The sequence below is a fragment of the Hyperolius riggenbachi genome, chromosome 5, assembly GCF_040937935.1.
Source record: "Hyperolius riggenbachi isolate aHypRig1 chromosome 5, aHypRig1.pri, whole genome shotgun sequence".
NCBI lineage: Eukaryota > Metazoa > Chordata > Amphibia > Anura > Hyperoliidae > Hyperolius > Hyperolius riggenbachi.
The window spans coordinates 34,633,364-34,639,336 of NC_090650.1; positions in this window are offsets into that span (position 1 = coordinate 34,633,364).

Genomic DNA, 5,973 nt, shown 5'->3' on the forward strand with positions numbered 1-5,973 from the left:
TGCCTATCTAATGCTATTTTGAGATCTAAAAAGTTAACTTCAGAGGGAGAATAGTTAGCAGTAAGGAAAATATTATGATTATTGTTGTTTAGTGTGGAAACAAATGCTTTTGCCATCTCAATGCCTCCATTCCATAATATCAGTATATCATCCACATATCTGTAATAACCCAATATGTTCTCATGAAAAGTCGCCATGTCTGATGACCACACAATTTCTCTTTCCCACCAACCCAAAAATAGGTTGGCGATCGAGGGGGCACATTTGGCCCCCATTGAAACACCATGCACCTGTAGGTAATATTTACCGTTGAAAGTGAAAAAGTTATGATTGAGAACGTAGTCTAATAGTTGTAAAAGGAAGGTGTTAAAGTCATCCCTTGTAGTTGACGTCGTCTGGAGAAAGTATTTAACTGTCGATAGGGCATCCCTGTGATCGATATTTGTATAAAGAGATTCGACATCACACGTAATGAGTATTGAATCTGGTGGTAAGACAACATCATCCAATTTAGTGATGAGATCTAACGAATCCCTTACATATGAGTCCAAGCTGATCACATGATCCTGCAGAAAAAAATCAATGAATGAGCAGCAGCGTTCTAACAAGCTACCAATGCCTGCCACTATTGGTCTGCCAGGTGGTGCTTCTTTGTTTTTATGTATTTTTGGTAGCAGGTATAGGGTCGGTGTAACCGGGTTTTTAACAGTCAGGAACTGCCACTCTCTAAGTGAGATGAGGCCCATCAATTTAGCATCCCCTAGAATAGAGTCTAGCTTATTTTTGAATACAGTCATAGGATTGGTAAACAGTCTACGATAAAATTTACTATTACTTAGTTGTCTAGTAGCTTCTTTTTCATACAGTATGGTGGGCCAAATCACAATATTGCCCCCTTTATCTGCCTCCTTTATGACTATGTCCGTCCGTGATCTCAATACCTGTAGTGCTGCTTTCTCCTCTCTTGATAGATTATTCCGTGTGTTAGGAGTTCTTTGAATTTTCTTTAAATCCTGCAGCATCATCTCAAAGAAAACCTTTACCTGTGGACATAACGCAAGAGACGGCATAAAGTTTGAAGGAGACCTAAAGCTAGTCTGAGGCCGATCATCCTGTAGGGACTCATTCTCACTTACCAGGTCAAGCAGATCTTGTAGGACCTGTCGATCTATAGCTTCCGGAAGGAATAGTGCATCTTGTAATTGTTGAGAAGTCTGCTTCTTGTTATGGTAAGTAAATCTCACATAATCTCAAATAATCATATCACTTAGAGAGTGGCAGTTCCTGACTGTTAAAAACCCGGTTACACCGACCCTATACCTGCTACCAAAAATACATAAAAACAAAGAAGCACCACCTGGCAGACCAATAGTGGCAGGCATTGGTAGCTTGTTAGAACGCTGCTGCTCATTCATTGATTTTTTTCTGCAGGATCATGTGATCAGCTTGGACTCATATGTAAGGGATTCGTTAGATCTCATCACTAAATTGGATGATGTTGTCTTACCACCAGATTCAATACTCATTACGTGTGATGTCGAATCTCTTTATACAAATATCGATCACAGGGATGCCCTATCGACAGTTAAATACTTTCTCCAGACGACGTCAACTACAAGGGATGACTTTAACACCTTCCTTTTACAACTATTAGACTACGTTCTCAATCATAACTTTTTCACTTTCAACGGTAAATATTACCTACAGGTGCATGGTGTTTCAATGGGGGCCAAATGTGCCCCCTCGATCGCCAACCTATTTTTGGGTTGGTGGGAAAGAGAAATTGTGTGGTCATCAGACATGGCGACTTTTCATGAGAACATATTGGGTTATTACAGATATGTGGATGATATACTGATATTATGGAATGGAGGCATTGAGATGGCAAAAGCATTTGTTTCCACACTAAACAACAATAATCATAATATTTTCCTTACTGCTAACTATTCTCCCTCTGAAGTTAACTTTTTAGATCTCAAAATAGCATTAGATAGGCAGGGCAATATACATACTTCACTGTATCGTAAGGAAACTGCTGTCAACAGTTTGTTACATTTCGACTCTTTTCACACAGATGCTCTTAAACGTAATATCCCTGTTGGTCAATTTCTTCGACTGAGACGGAACTGCTCAAATCTGTCGGACTTTGAGAAGGAAGCTGAACAGCTTACACAACGCTTTCAAAACAGAGGTTACTCCAAGAACTCGATCAAGAAGGCTCTGTCTAGAGCAAGATTGAGTAACAGAGTGGATCTGCTACAGCCCAAGGTAAAGAAAAAAGAAGAATTGGTCAGGTTCTGCACGATGTACAATAACCAATGGAGTCAGATACGCTCTATACTAAGTAAGCATTGGCCAATAATTCGTAGCGAACCAATAATGTGTGATTATGTCACGGAACATGCCTCATTAACCGCAAAGAGAGCCCCCACTATTAAGAATATAGTGTGTAAAAGTCACTATTGTAAACAAGGAATATCCACAACGAAAGTAAGAGGCAGTTATCCCTGTAACAGCTGCAATATATGCTCAGCAATGACACCTATGAAGTTAGTATGGAATGCATCCCACACGAGATTTTTTAAATTAAAACAATACATTAATTGTCTAACCCCAGGTGTGGTCTATCTTCTGGAGTGCCCTTGTGGACTTAAATACATTGGCCAAACAAAAAACATGCTAAAATTACGAATACAGAAGCATTTTTCCACCATCAGATTATCAGCAAAAGATTACCCTGAAGGCAAAAAGATTACTCCTGTGGCCCAACATGCCTTGGTGTACCATAACAGCAGTCCAGTGGGTTGGAAGGTCACAGGGTTACAGAAGATCACACCTCCACTGCGAGGAGGAGACACCACTCAGTCTCTGCTTAGAGCGGAGACAAGGTGGATATTCGAAATGGGTACGCAAATCCCTGGTGGTCTGAATGAAGATTTTTCGTTCAGCTGTTTTCTGCATTGATCTGGGAGTTATGGCATTTATTTCCTCCCTCCCTCCACACACGTGCCATGCGGAGCTGTTTTTGCTGCTGATTTGATGCATCCTGCACCTTATTGACACAAAAGGGTCACTGGTTTTTGTGCTACTCTTGCTTGATGCATATCTATGCTCCCTCACCTGTATGATCTACAATTATACAATCTCTACCCTTTTACTACAGCTGTGGTGTTGACTTTCGGGTTATTTAGTTACTTTTGTTCATTCTGTCTGAGGTGTATACCATACATATGCCGACCTCTTAAGTCATTTCTCTTCTGCCCACATGTTGTATCATGTTTTCTATTATGGATGGTTAAGCAGTCTGGAGTATATATCAGGTTAGTGCCCTCTCTCTCTCTTTTTCCTTCTCCTATCTATCTATATACATCCTACTTCATGTTCCATATTTTTCTCCACTCCAAACTTCTTTGGGTTCCCTGTGGTTCTGGTTCATTATGATCATTGTTGAATTTTGCCAGTGCAATTGTGGATATATTACTAATAAATATATTTTATGTTTCTTCTCTCTTTTTCTCTCTTTGATTTTTATTGTCCTTTTCGAGAATTGCTTCATTCACCTCCATAAAGGATGTCAAGACGATATAAACAAGACGCTTGAAGAAACAAGATCCTGTTACTAAGAAACATATACATCTTTATTGCAGAATTTGTCCTTCTTAGATATATATGGTTGTTGGCCACATGATGTCAGTGTTTCCCCTTCCCTTATTTTCCCTTTCCACGTTGGCAGGTCAAATGCTATTACCCAATATAATTGTTTTGTTTCCTATATGATTATTGTTGTATATACATATAGATATTATATTTTTTTTAAATTTCTTTTCATCTTTATTTCTCTGATCCTTTCTGCCCTTTGTCAACATTTCTCCCTTGCCTACATTTTCTGCGCATGCTCCCTTTTTACCACATTATTTGGCTCCAACGACAGCGCCGCTATGTTTGGGTTGCCATGGCAACCCGACGTAGCTGGCGTAATGACGCGGCCGCGTCCTGTCCGTGCATTGCGCATACGTCACTTCCCCTCCATTGATTCAAAGGGCGGCGTACTTTGCTCAGCATTCAGCCTCCTCAGAAGCGGGCGTTTTCCCGCGAGGTGCACTAAGGCTTCCCGGTGAGCCTGGGGTCCCCCTACTTCCTGCCTCTATTGTCTTCATTGTGAGTATCCCCGTTTACTTGCTTCTTCACCCTCCGTGGTGCATCCTAGGCACATTGTGTGCGCTTTTCTTGATTCACTTGTTCAGCCATTGTGCTGTCGGATTTATTTTTGGGTATACAGCACAACATTATTGTTTTGTTTTTGCACTTAGTCACTTTAATATTGTCTCATTCTATCGTTGTTAGCACCTTATTGCTCCTGGAGTGTTTATATATATTTTATATTTATATCTTATTATCCTAGCATTTATCTATGGACCTTAGGGTTTACTCTATTTATTTTTCTTGCTTGATACATTGTTTATCTCAGTAGAGGCAGTGGGTGTTTTTTCACCCAATAGAAACATGTATACTTCTTGTTTACATTTTGCACCATTGTTATATACATGAATTATTATTAGTGCAGGTGTATTATCCATTTATTGTATTTGGGACCCCAGACTCACTTTGTGGTTGTTGTTTTTATGTGTTTTTATTCATTGGATTGTTAATAAAGATGAATTTATTACATACTGGTTTATATATTAGTCCTGAGTGGTGCTTTTATGGCCTTCTTTCCCCTTCTCTAGTTTTCCAGTTTTAGCTGGGCCAAACATTCCCATGTAGAATATAAGCTAAAAAGCTGTTTTTAAAGTCACTTCAGAGTCTCTTTAACCCTCCTGGCGGTTTATTAAAATCTGCCAGGGGGCAGCACAGCCGTTTAAAAAAAAAAAATTTATATCATGTAGCGAGACAAGGTCTCGCTACATGACAGCCGCTGCTCAGCAACATCCCCCCAGCCCCAAAGAACGGGATCTCCAGGAGGGCTTCCCCCGTTGCTATGGCGACGGGCGGGAGGACGTCACCGACGTCGTGACATCAAAGGGGACTCTGATCCACCCCTCAGCGCTGCCTTGCGCTGATTGGCCAGGCAGCGCACGGGGTCTGGGGGGGGGGGGGGGCGGCTGTGGCGCGACGGATAGCGGCGGGGAGCGGCGGTGTTCGGATTGCACACGCAGCTAGCAAAGTGCTAGCTGCGTGTAGCAAAAAAAAAAAATGTTTGCGAATCGGCCCAGCGGGGTCTGAGCGGTGCTTTCCGGCAGCCAGGACGGTTAAAGAAAGACCTGGTGCAACCTCTCTTTAACCTCCCTGGCGGTATGATTATATCCGGATTGTAGGGTCTTTTCAGCAAGTTTCAGACCCTAAAATCAGGAAAAAAATCATGCCGCCAGAATGCCTGCAGCAGCCCCAGCACTTACACACCTCCCTGGGCTCCAGCGCTGCAATTTTACTTCCATCTTCCGGGTGGCGCTGTAACTCTGTAGTGAGATCTTGATTCAGAGCCTCGGAGGACAGGAAGAACGGCTACAGACATCTGGATCCCCCGGGAGGTGGGTAAAAGCGTCCACTGCATGTTATACCCTGCATTGAGCTCCCGGCAACTAGCCTTTACTGCCAGGTAGGTTAAAGGACTTCCGATGTGAAATAGGAAATCTATTTTTTACTCACCTGGGGCTTCTTGCAGCCGTCTCAGTCCCTTGCCGCAGCCCCGGTCCTCCTCGGTGTCCCCGCCGGCCGCAATGATCGCACCTGCGGTGTCGGCTTATAATCGCCTAGTCGTTGTGCACAGGTGCAGTACGTGCCAGCACAGAAGTGCCAACCCGCCGGCGGGTCGCAATCATTGCGGCTGGCCGGCAGGAATACTAAGGAGGACAGGGGCTGCGGCGAGTGACTGAGACGGCGGTAAGGAGCTGAAAAAAGCCCCAGATGAGTAAAAAATAGATTTCCTATTTGGCATCGGAAGTCCTTTAAGCGATTTTGGGAGACACCCGTTTG